The sequence below is a fragment of the Erinaceus europaeus genome, chromosome 9 (genome assembly GCF_950295315.1).
Source record: "Erinaceus europaeus chromosome 9, mEriEur2.1, whole genome shotgun sequence".
Taxonomy (NCBI): Eukaryota; Metazoa; Chordata; class Mammalia; order Eulipotyphla; family Erinaceidae; genus Erinaceus; species Erinaceus europaeus.
Window position 1 is genome coordinate 17073822 of NC_080170.1, and position 13161 is coordinate 17086982.

The 13161-nt window shown below is 40.4% G+C and overlaps 1 pseudogene; it reads right to left on the minus strand.

Annotated features, from left to right (window-relative positions):
* Positions 1-1161: 1161 nt before the first annotated feature.
* On the minus strand, positions 1162-7843 carry LOC132540284 (olfactory receptor 14A16-like; annotated as a pseudogene).
* Between the last annotated feature and the right edge of the window lie 5318 nt (positions 7844-13161).

Here is a 13161-nt window from a genome sequence, read left to right on the forward strand (position 1 = left end):
CCATGCTCTGTTCTTCTATCTGACACTGTTTTCAGAGGTACACCCACTTGTGAAGTCATCCAAGTGCTCTTCCTTCTCTTCCTGATTCATCCCACCCAGCACTTCCCCTCATTTCATCAAAGGGGAGCAAAATTTAGCATTTTTCATTTTCACTTATTTATTCTAATCTATTCTAGTTTTATTAGTGATGTAATAAATATCAACAAGAATGTAAGATAACAGGAGTACAATTCCATGTATGGACACTTCCCACCACAAGAATTCTATATCCCATCCCCTCCATTGGAAATTTCTTTGTTTTATAATTCGTCTGGGAGTATTAACCAAAATTCTTTTTTTTCATTTTGCCTCCAGGGTTATTTATTGGTGGTGTCTGGTGTCTGCCCTATGAATCCACTGCTCCTGGAGGCTATTTTTCCCCTTTTGTTTCCCCTGTTGTTCATTGTTGTTGTTATTATTATTGTTGTTATTGCTGTTATCTTTGTTGGATAGGACAGAGATACACTGAGACAGAGGGACACAGAGAGGGGGAGAGAAAGAAAGACACCTGCAGACCGGCTTCACCACTTCTGAAGCGAAGCCCCTGCAGGTGGGGAACAGGGGTCTCGCACTGGGATCCTTACGCCTATGCAGAATGTGAAAGGTCTGGCATTTGTAATTGCTTCACCACAGACCATGGGTGTTGGCAGATCGATTCATACCCCCAACCTGTCTCTATATTTCTGGTGTGAGTGGAGGGCTCTCTGGGGAAGTGAGGTTCCAGTACACATTGGTGATGTCATCTGCCCTTTGAAAATTGTATTTATTTTGTCTTTCATTTTTTAATGAGAGAGAGAGAGTGAGGAGAGAGAGGATGGAGAGAGAGAGAATGAGAGAGAGAGAGAGAGAGAGAGAGAGAGAGAGAGAGAGAGAGAATTACTAGACCACTGCTCTACACTGGCTTATCCTAGTGCAGGTGATTGAACCAGAGATCTTAGAGTCTCAGGCATGAAATTCTTTCACATAATCATTATGCTTATCCTCAGTCCCCAAAATTTCAATCTTTATATGAGAAAAAAATTTATGCAGAAATGTTTTAGTGCAGATGAATGGGCAAAATCAAGTGAATCACATAGTCTACTCACAGACATGTCATTCATTGTCAGACCACCATAGTCATCTTTATAACCTTAGCAACACCATATCACTGTCACCAGCTGCAGCTCCACCAATATCACTGTGATCCACAGAACATCTAAAGAGAAAAAGCAAGGAAAACTCATATAGGAAGATAGTAGATGTGTAAACTGTGTACAGTGAAATAAGATAGAACAGATAGTAAGCATAAGATGAGGGAAATGGCTATACTCCTTTGGAATACAACTACAAGAGGCCTACTAGCTATCTTCAGAATGGAGAACCCAAATCTTCATCTGCACTATTCTAGCCTGTAGGTTCATGATTAGTCAGCAATTTGTTTGGCTTTACATGTTAACTGTTTTTTCAGCCACCACATTCCAGATGTTACCATGATGCCTACCGGACTTGCCTGGACATACAACATCACCAATGAGGCCTACTTTCCCAGAGCCACACCCAGTAGGGAAAGAGAGAGGTGGGCTGGAAATATGGATCAAACTTTCAAAGGCCAAGTTCAGTGGGGAAGCAATTACAGAAGCCAGACCTTCCAGCTTCTGCATCCCACAATGACCCTGGGTCCATGCTCCCAGAGGGTTAAAGAATAGGAAAGCTATAAGGGGAGTGGATGGGATACAGAGTTCCGGAGGTGGGAATTGTGTAGAGTTGTACCCCACTTATGGTAGTTTTTTTGATCAGTGTTTCCTTTTTACAAATAAAAATTTATGAAACAAAAGATAAGGGAAATGATCAAGTGAGTAAAAAAGAAGAAGAATTTAAGGTAGAAAAAGAAGAGGGAAACAGGCTGAGTGGTACAGCATCTGCTTGAGCACAAGAATACACAGGTTTGAGCCCTTGATGCTAACTTGCTGAGGGAAAGCTTTATGAGAGGTGAAGCAATGTTGCAGGTCTCTCTCTCTCTCTGTGTCTCTCTTTCTCTCCCTCTCTCTTCCCCTCTCTCCCTCTCTACTTCGTCCCTTTTGCTCTAAATTTCTGACTGTCTCCACCCAATAAATGAATATAGTCAGGATTATTAAAGAAGGGGAAATGGTTAGGATAATTAAATAAGAACTGAAATAGTTGAAATGACTTCCAGTTGAGGATAGGATGCAGTACAGATAATGGATGGTGGATTTGATTCTGAAGTTGAGCTGCCAAGTTCAATTCCTAGATTCATAGGGCAGAGTGATGCTCTCACCCAACCACTCTATCTTGTATTGTTAACATTTGTAAACAAAATATTTTGCCATAACATGTATAATATTCTTAAATAAATATTAAATTCGTTTAAATTAAGACAAAATTTTACATGTGTACAAATTACTGTATTTTCCGTTTAGTGTAAACCATTAACCCCCCAATAAAGGAATGAAAAGAAACGCATTTAACATTAACAAACTATTTATTTTATTTTTTTTAATTTTTTATTTAAAAAAGGATTAATGACCAAAACCATAAGGTAGGAGGGGTACAACTCCACACAATTCCCACCACCCAATTTCCATAACAAACCCCCTCCCATGATAGCTTTACCATTCTCTAGCCCTCTGGGAGCATGGACCCAGGGTCATTGAGGGTTGCAGAAGGTAGAAGGTCTGGCTTCTGTGATTGCTTCCAAGCTGAACATGGGCATTGACTGGTCAGTCCATACTCCCAGTCTGCCTCTCTCTTTCCCTAGTAAGGTATGTCTCTGGGGATGCTGAGCTCCAGGACACATTGGTGGGGTCTTCAATCCAGGGAAGCCTGGCCAGAATCCTGGTGGCATCTGGAACCTAGTGATTGAAAAGAGAGTTAACATACAAAGCCAAACAAATTGCTGAGCAATCATGGATCCCAAGCTTGAAATAGTGGAGAGGAAGTGTTAGGGAGGTACTCACTGCAAACTCTAGTGTACTTCTGCTTTCAGGTATATATTTTGCAGTAGTTTATGGCTACGTGCGAACATAAGCTCTCTCTCACAGAAACTGGTGTATATCTAGGTTATGGGACTTTGTTAGAATGTGAACCACCTGAGATGAAATTAGAGTGCACTATAAAAGGAAAGGCCTCACCTGAGTAATGAAGCTGAAGGGTTGTTATTCCACACGTAAAGTCTCGGGACACAGTCTGAGGTGAAGCATGTTGAGGTGGCAATCGTTGTGTTGGTTAGGTTGTGATCGGTGGATGCAATATTATTTGGTATGGATTGGGAGACGCATACGGGAAAGTGGGCCCTCTCCAAGGGTTCCAGGACTGGGGAAATTAGAGGCTGTATAGTGGAGATGTGAGGTTCCTGCTGTCTTAGGGTTCAAAAAGACAATCGATAGTTCATGTTATCATCCCATTATTTGGTCATTGGGTTCACTTTGAAAAGTCCTTTTCTTATGGTTTGCTGTACAGTATCCAGTATCTTGTATATAGCTGTGCTATTGGATGCTTCTAATCTACTTGGTCTAGGCTTTTGAGAGAGTCTGCATATCAAATACACAGCCTATATGTTAAAAAGATTCAGTTTGTGTTTTGAGAAACTTTGAGTCATACAACTGATTTTCCACCTCTCATATTAATTAACTACTGATTTATATGTCTACATTTTGCTAGGAGTGTACATAAACTGCATGTTTACCCCTCACCACAGGGTTTTTACTTTGGTGCCCTACTTACAATTTGATCAGGTCCTGCTTTATTTTCCCTTTCAGATCATCTTACTCAACTTCTGTTGATGAGTGGGATCATCCCATACTCATCTTTATCTTTCTGACTTAGTTCACTTAACATAATTCCTTCTATCTCTGTCCAAGATGGGTCAGAGAAGGTGGGTTCATTGTTCTTGATAGCTGCATAGTATTCGATTGTGTATATATACCACATCTTTCTCAGCCACTCATCTGGTGTTGGGCACCTGGATTGCATCCAGGATTTAGCTATTATGAATTGTGCTGCTATGAACATAGGAGTACACACCTCTTTTTGGTTGGGTGTTATGGAGTCCTTGGGTTATAACCCCAGGAGAGGAATTACTGGATCATATGGAAGGTCCATGACTAGCCTTGTGAGAGTTTTCCAGACTGCTCTCCACAGAGGCTGTACCAATTTACATTCCCACCAGCAATGTAAAAGGGTTCCTCTGTCCCCACATCCTCTCCAGCATTTGTTGCTGCTGTCCTTTTGGATGTATGCCATTCTTACATGAGTAAGGTGGTGTCTTAGTGTTGTCTTAATTTGCATTTCTCTGACAATCAGTGACCTAGAGCAGTTTTTCATATGTTTGTTAGCCTTTTGGATCTCCGCTGAGGTTAATGTTTTGTTCATATACTCTTCCCATTTTTGGATGGGGTCATTTGCTTTTTTGGTGCTAAGTTTGCTGAGCTCTTTATATATTTTGGTGATTAGTCTCTTGTCTGATGTCTGGCATGTGAAGATCATCTCCCATTCTGTGAGGGGTCTCTCTGTTTGCTTAAAAGTTTCTTTGGAAGTGCAGGAGCTTTTCAATTTTATCTAGTCCCATTGGTTAGTTTCTGCTTTAGTCTTCCTTGCAATTGGGTTTGATTCATCAAAGATGTCCTTGAGGTGTAGGTGGGAAAGTGTTTTACCAATGTTTTCCTCTAAGTATTTGAGTGTTTCTGGTCTGACATCTCGGTCTTGATCCATTTGGAGTTGATTTTTGTTTCTGGTGAGATAAAGTGGTTAAATTTCATTCTTCTGCATGTTTCAACCCAGTTTTTCCAGCACCATTTATTGAAGAGAGCTTCCTTTTTCCATTTAATCCTTTGGGCCCCCTTATCAAAAATTAGATGCCCATAGGTTTCGGGATTTATTTCTGTGCTTTAAATTCTGTTCCACTGCTCTGTGTGCCTATTTTTGTTCCAGGACCATGCTGTTTTGATGATGATGGCTTTATAATATAGTTTAAGGTCTGGGAGTGTGATGCTTCCATTTCTGTTTCTTTTCCTCAAGACGGTTTTGGCAATTCTTGGTGTTTTCAGGTTCCAGATAAATGACTGTCGTTTTTTTTAATAGTATTTTCTTTTTTAAAATATTTATTTTATTTATGCTATGATAGTATACATAGAAAGACCTAAAGAATCCAGTAGAAAATTACTGGAAGTTATTAGGCAATATAGCAAGGTAGTAGGCTACAAAATCAATGTACAAAAATCAGTGGCATTTCTTTATGCAAACACTAAATCTGAAGAATAAGACATCCAGAAATCCCTCCCATTTACTGTTTCAGCAAAATCAATCAAATACCTAGGAATTAAGTTGACCAAATAAGTGAAAGACTTGTATGCTGAAAACTATGAGTCGCTACTCAAGGAAATAGCAACTGATACCTAGAAATGGAAAGATATCACATGCTCATGGATTGGAAGAATAAATATCATCAAAATGAATATTCTCTCCAGAGCCACATACAGATTTAATGCAATACACATCAAAGTTCCACCAATCTTCCTTAAGAGACTGGAACACAAACTACAATCATTTATCTGGAACCTGAAAACATCTAGAATTGCCAAAACCTTCTTGAGGAAAAGTAACAAACTATTTAGATGTAATATTTTAGAAACAAATGAAGGAACATACTAAAATTTTGAAGCAGCTAAAGTAAAATCACTTACATATATACTAGTTGTATGTTTTATCATTAGCCTGAGAGATGAACAGTTTACAGTATAGTTATTGACACATGGGTAAAATGTCTCACCTTACACTCTCAGCCAAAACCTGGGTCCTCTTCCACATCATTTACCAGGACTCCAGAGTAATCCTGATCACAACATTCTACTTCCATCCTGCCAAAACGTGCTTTGTTTTGGTACTATACACCAAATCCAGTCCAAGTTTTACTTATCAGTCCCCTTTCTGTCCCTGTTTATTAAGTTCCACCAACAAGTAACATCATCCAGTCTTCATTCTTCTCTTTTTGCCATGTCTCAGTTGACATGAATCCTTCAAGCTCCTTGGGAAGCACCACTCCATTCTAATTAAAGGTGGTGCAAGGTATTGAAACTCGGGCCTCAGAACCTGAAGTATTAATGTCTTCTGCACATCTCTAAAACTTCACCTCTACAAATTCAAAAGTAAATGTAATGTACTGGTACCTGGACTTAATAGTTTAGACATTTAAATATAACATTAAAATATGAAGAGTGAAATGCAGAAGAGGGAATTATCACTAAGGAAAGTGTTTTTGGGAATCTGAGAACAACATTTCTCATCAACCTCTCTATTGAAACACGATAGGTTCTATTTAAGAACTAACATCCTTATTAGGGCAGATATCATTAGGTGATTGCCAGTAAAGTTAGCAATATCTTTTACTCTTAGGTTCTCTTAATTATAGCTCAGATGGCAGTAATTGCCAATCCAACCTTGTAATTGTTGAATTAACCATGTTCCCTGAACTAAGAAACTATTATTATGGAGACTACAAATGAAAAAGAATGGTGTAACATGGTAAAGCACCTAGTGCAGTAGAAATTGCAAGAATAATAGTGAGGATTATAATTAAATGAATACATTTTGAACTTACAAGTGGAAATTGGTGCAGAATTAAAATAGAAGAAAATACATGGAGAACACTAAGTGCCACTTGATGTTGAATATGATGACTGGAATATCTCAAGTAAATTAGAAATTACTAATACACGGAACTATCGTGGCCATTGAAACACATACATGCAGCATCCAACGTGGCTGAGACCTAGAACTAACAGGCACTTCATACTTATAAAGCCATGTGTTATAGCCCAATCCATTTGCTACACAATAGGCACCCAAACATCACCATTAAAAACTCACTCTGCTCTTCTCCTACTTCCTCCAAAAGTTTTGCCAAAGGTCATCTTCATGTCCCTCTTTCTCAGACTATAGATGAGGGGATTCAGGCTGGGAGGTAACACAGAATACATCACAGACATAAAGAGATTCAGTGATGGTGGAAAATTAGAAGCTGAACCCCAAAATGCAAAAGCTGCAGAGAACAGGAACAAGCTCACCAAAGTGAGGTGAGGCACACAGGTGGAGAAGGACTTATACGTACCTTGATCAGAAGGCATTTTCAGAACTGTGGAGAAAATATGAACATAGGAAATAACCATGAAAATGAAGCAAACAAAAACAAAACAACAACTAACTACAACAAATGCATATTCTAGAATTTCTTCCCGGAACAGACAAGTGTACGCATGGAGGGAACATCACAGAAGAACTGAGGCATTACATTGGAGCCACAGAAATGGGCAGAGACTGTCCCTGCCATGTGAGGGGTCTATAGGCAAAGGCACAGAGCCACACCACTGACACCATGTGCAAAGAGGCCCCTCTGTTAATGTAGACCTCATAGTGCAGAGGGTGACAGATGGCAGCATAAGGGTCGAAGGACATCACTAGCAGGAGAGCATACTCTGTGCCTGCCAAAAAAGAGGACTAGGAAAACCTGGGAGGCACAGCCCACAAAGAAGATGGAGTGGCTGTGGGTCAGGGTGTTCATGATGCACTTGGCGACAGTGGTGCAGATGTAGCAGATATCAGTCAAAGACAAGATCTTCAGGAAGAAGTACGTGGGGGTCTGGAGCCACTGGTCAAGGGAGGTGAGGGTGACAATGAGCAGATTTCCCAGCAGAGCTGCCAGGTAAACCCGGAAGAACACAGAGGCACAGGGTCCCTGTAGCACCTGGTCACCAGGGAATCCCATAAGCAGAAATTCAGTCACTAAAGTCACATTGCTTAATTTCTCAGGCATGAGTGTTTCTTCTGTGGAAGCAATGACATCAGACATTCAATCAGTTGTGTTCATATTTCTCTACTTTAATTTAGCTCACCTATTAACACGGTGTGATCTATAATGATAGGTGGCTCATCAGAGCACAAACACAGAAACATTTTACACAATTACTGTCTATTGTGATATTTATAGAGAGGAACATGAAATACGAATGACATTAGAGACAACTGCAAGAGGAACAAAATGCCAGAAAATAGTGCTTGTTTTCAATCTTAAAGTAGGAAATGTAATTTTCCCATTCTCACCAGAGTGGCTACAGACAGTTGCAAAGTCTTGGAAACAATCTGTCTGGACAGTATTTAATATTTTCACTAGAAAAATTGAAATTACATGCAAAATACATATAGTTTCTTTAATTCTTTCCAAAATTTTTTGGGAAACCATTAGTCTACTCTTGAAAAAACATTAATACACACACACACACAAACACTCACACACATATACGTATACAAAATATTTTGGACTGTCTGGAACACAGAAATTACCTCTCTATTTATTGTTCTATCAGGAAAAAAGAAACAAGAGAAAATAACTTCACCAATTAACTAAATGAACAAATAGAATTGTCAGTGTTCTTCTTTCCTGAATCTGGCGGAAGTAGCAGTTGAGAGAATCTGGTGAAATTGGCCACATTCCACTTTTGGCTCCTCATTCTCCTTTGCTAGTTCTCTGAGGTAAGAAGTCAGAAGAACCAGGGAACACCTAGTAATGGGGCATGTTCTTTTCTCTGGTTTGTGTAAGGTACAAAGTCTTCACATGGATCCTTGCACTTCTTAGTGACTGTGGGTTCTGTGTCCCAGCAGCTGAAGCACTTGCAAAATTCCTTTGGGATCCCTGGGCTGCCAGCTTCCCTGCCAGGCTCCAGCACTGGGTCACTGCCAATCCTTTGTTGTCACTAAAGGTCCCAGCTCTAGAATTGGGGTAGAATCTAAATAGGAGAAGTGTCCATGTTCTTTGCTGAAGAGAAATCCATCCCGCAGGAATTATTGGGCAAAATACCCACAGCTACTTTACTTTTTAATTTTTTAATATTTATTTATTCCATTTTGTTGCCCTTATTCTTTTATAGTTGTAGTTATTAGTGTTGTTGTATAGGACAATGAAATATGGAGAGAGGAGGGTAGAGCACATATCTTACCATATAGGAGACCCTGAATGTCATCAACAGCACCACCGAGAATAACAGAGAAGCAGCTCCATGACAGTGGACTGTGCTGTGTGCTTCTCTCACTGTCTCTTCTGGGGTGCATTGGATCGACCTTGCCGTGGTGCATCTCGTGAGTACCCATTCATTGGGGAAACTGACGATCCTTCCTAGCCGACTGAATCCACATGGATCCCAGTCACTCTCAAAGCCAGCAACAAGCAGCTCCTGTCAGCTTTCAAGCTGTTGGTCCTGCTCTTCGAGTCCTCCAACTTAATGTTGAGGAGCTGTCCTTTGCTAAACGCGTTCTTATTGGTCAATTGGCGATACAGCATCAGGCAGATGTTATCTGCCGGCAAGAAACACATATAGCAGTCGATGAAGCTGCTCGATTCACCATCAGTGGATTCGATTTAGTATGCTATAACCTCAATCCTAAACACAGCCGAGCCATCTATGCCAAATTGTTTCTTACGGACGTTTATCATATGGACTCTTCGACCTTCTCCCACTCCATTACTATTGGAACTATTCAGCTCGTCAACGTATATAAGCCTCCCAGTGCCTCGTGGGATAATGAGGTCCTGCCTAGCCCGAATCACCCAGCTGTTTACGTTGGAGACTTTAATAGTCATCACCAAGACTGGGGATATTCCTCCACTCGTGCTGACGGCTCTATCTTAGCTGACTGGGCTTCAGCGAATGACCTCTCCCTATTATATGATCCCAAACAGCCAGGCTCTTTTCCTCGCATGAGCTTAATGTGCAGTCAAGTTTCTTGAGGGTCAGTAGTGTATTGTATATATCTATTCAATGTCACTATGTGTGTGTGTGTGTGTGTGTGTGTGTGTGTGTGTTTGTGTGTGTGTGACTGAATAATGATCAAAGGCTAGTGGGATAAGAGGGGTAAAATTCCATATAATTCCTTTCACTAGAGTTCCATCTCCCATCCCCTCTGTTGGAAAGTTTCCTACTCTTGATCCCTCTGGGAGCATGGACCAAAGATCTTTATGGGGTGCAGAAAGTGGGAGGTCTGAATTTTGTAAATTCTTCGTCAATGGACATGGGAATTTTGACAATAGAGAAGACTTATAATAATCCACCATGGTTCCTTTTTGTCCCCTTTTCTTCTATAGTTTATCTCCTATTACCCTAAAATCCTGCTCCCACTTGGAATTCCCAGGATTTTAATCAATCTTTTTTGAGAATCTGTCTAGTTGCTTTGATATTTCCCAAAGAACTTTCTACACCACGAGTTGAAGGCCTTTTTAATTAATACTATTCCTAGAAGAAATTGTTATCACCCTTTGATGTAACAAGTGTTTATACATATTTATTTCAGTGTTTAGATGACTGTTACTTCATAACTACATAGAAACATTGTGTTGATTTTGTTTTTATCAAAGCATTACTTGGCTGTGATGTATGGGGATATAGGCTACTGCACTTGCAACCTCTAAATCTCGATCACTAATACACAATAACAACATCAAAAACATTTGAAATAAATCATTGGTATCAAATATTTTCTGAAAACTTATGCTGAATTGATGCTGCATAAATTTCTAATGTACTGAGAAATGCTGACCGAAAATATTTCTAGAGGCAGAGCTACAGAATAGCAGCAGCTTCATTTCTTTCTTCTTATCCTTTCTTTTTTGTCTTCACTTAATTTTGTCTTTCTTAATATTTATTTCTAAAAAGGATGCATTGACTAAACCATAGGATAAGAGTGGTACAACTCCACACAATTTCCAACACCAGAGCTCTGTATCCCATCCCCTTCCCTGATAGCTTTCCTATTCTTTATCCCTCTGGGAATATGGACACAAGGTTATTGTGGGATGCAGAAGGATATGATCAGAACACTCTTTACAGAAGATATCCAAAAGGCTACCAAACCCAGGACAAATTGCTCCAGGTTGCTGATTGTCAGAGAAATGCAAATAAAAACAACATTGAGATACCTCCTCACCCCTGTGAAAATGGCATACATTGAAAAGGACAGCAGCAGCAAATGCTGGCGAGAGTGTGGGGACAGAGGAACCCTTGTACACTGCTGGTGGGAAAGTCAATTGGTCCAGCCATTGTGGAGAGCAGTCTGGAGAACTCTCACAAGGCTAGACATGGACCTTCCATATGACCCAGTCACTCCTCTCCTAGGGATATACCCCAAGGATTCCGTAACACCCAACCAAAAAGAAATGTATACACCTATGTTCATGGAAGCACAATTTGTAATAGCTAAAACCTGCAAGTAACCCAGGTGCCCAAAAACAGATGAGTACCTCAGAAAGTTGTGGAATATATACACAATGGAATACTACAAAGCTATTAAGGGCAATGAACCCATTCTCTGGTCCATCTTGGATGGAGCTATTATAAGGAATTATGTTAAGTGAGCTACATCAGAAAGATAAAGATGCGTATGGAATGACCACACTCAATCAAGTTGGAAAGAATAACAGTTGCATTTTTTTGGCTCCCTGCCAACTAGGAATAGCAAAGAAGATCACCTGAGAACACAACAAAAACAAGACTAGCACTACATTGGGAACCCACCAAGTCATGGTAAGTGCTAACACATATGGATCATGGACAGAGAGGGCCTAAGGAGAGATTCCTGATGCTAAAAGCCCATATCCTCTCAGAGTGACTGGTAACAGTCCAACAGTTTACCACTTGAGGTGCCACCTCTAGTTTAATTTTTTTGTTTATATTTATTTATTTACTTATTCCCTTTTGTTGCCCTTGTTTTTTTGTTGTTGTTGTTGTTGTAGTTATTATTGTTGCTGTCCTTGTTGGATAGGACAGAGCGAAATGGAGAGAGGAGTGTAAGACAGAGGGTGGGTGAGAAAGGTAGACACCTGCAGACCTGCTTCACTCCTGTGAAGTAACTTCCCTGCAGGAAGGGAGAGCTGGGGGCTCTAATCAAAATCTTTATGATGCTCCTTACTCTTTGCACCACCTGAGCTTAACCCACTGTGCTACTTCCTAACTGCCCCAGTTTAAGTTTTATCAACAAAAAGACTTCTGTAGGGAGGAGAAGATCTCCTAAGACTTGTAGCATTCTATGGGAGTGAAATCTAAAACTCATAAGTACATAACTGATTTGCATTCATATCTGTAGCCCAATCAGTTTGCTCTACAATAGGTACTACCAAGATTTCATTTTTTTTTTAATTCAAAAGGCTGCTGTCATTCTTACTCCAAAAATGTTTTCAAGGGCCATCTTCATGGCCCTGTTATTCACACTATAAATGAATGGATAAGGCTGGGAGGTAACACCGAATATAGCACAGACATAAAGCGATTCAGTGATGATGGGGAATTTGCAGCTGATCTTTTTTTTTAATATTTATTTTATTTATTTATTCCCTTTTGTTGCCCTTGTTGTTTTATTGTTGTAGTTATTATTGTTGTTGTCATTGTTGGATAGGACAGAGAGAAATGGAGAGAGGAGGGGAAGACAGAGAGGAGGAGAAAAAGATAGACACTTGCAGACCTGCTTCTTCGCCTGTAACTGTCTCAACAGCAGGTGGGGAGCCGGGGTTCGAACTGGGATCCTTATGCTGGTCTTGTGCTTTGCGCCACCTGCGCTTACTCGCTGTGCTACAGCCTGACTCCCGGCAGCTGATATTCTATTTGTAAAAGCTGCAGAGAAAAAGAACAAGCTCACCATGGTGAGGTGAGGCAAACAGGTGGAGAAGGCCTTAAACCTGCCTTCTTCTGAAGGGATTCTCAGAGCAGTGGAAAAAATCTGAACAAGGGAAACCATGATAATGAGACACATAAAATCAAAACAACAGCTGGCAATGAGAAATGCATATTCTAGAATTTCATGCCCCAAACAAACAAGTGTGAGCATCACAGAAGAACTGACATACAACATTAGGGCCACAAAAACAGGAAGAGAATGTCCCTGCCACTTGTAGGGATCCATAGATTATCCATGTGCACACTGGCCCCACTATTCATGATGGCCTCATTGTGCAGAGAGTGGCAGATGGTAGCTTTGCGGTCATAAGACATCATGAGCAGGAGAGCATACTCTGTGCCTGCCAAAAAGAGGACCTGGAAAACCTGAGAGGCGCAGCCCACAAAGGAGATGGGAGTGGCTGTTGTTCAGGGT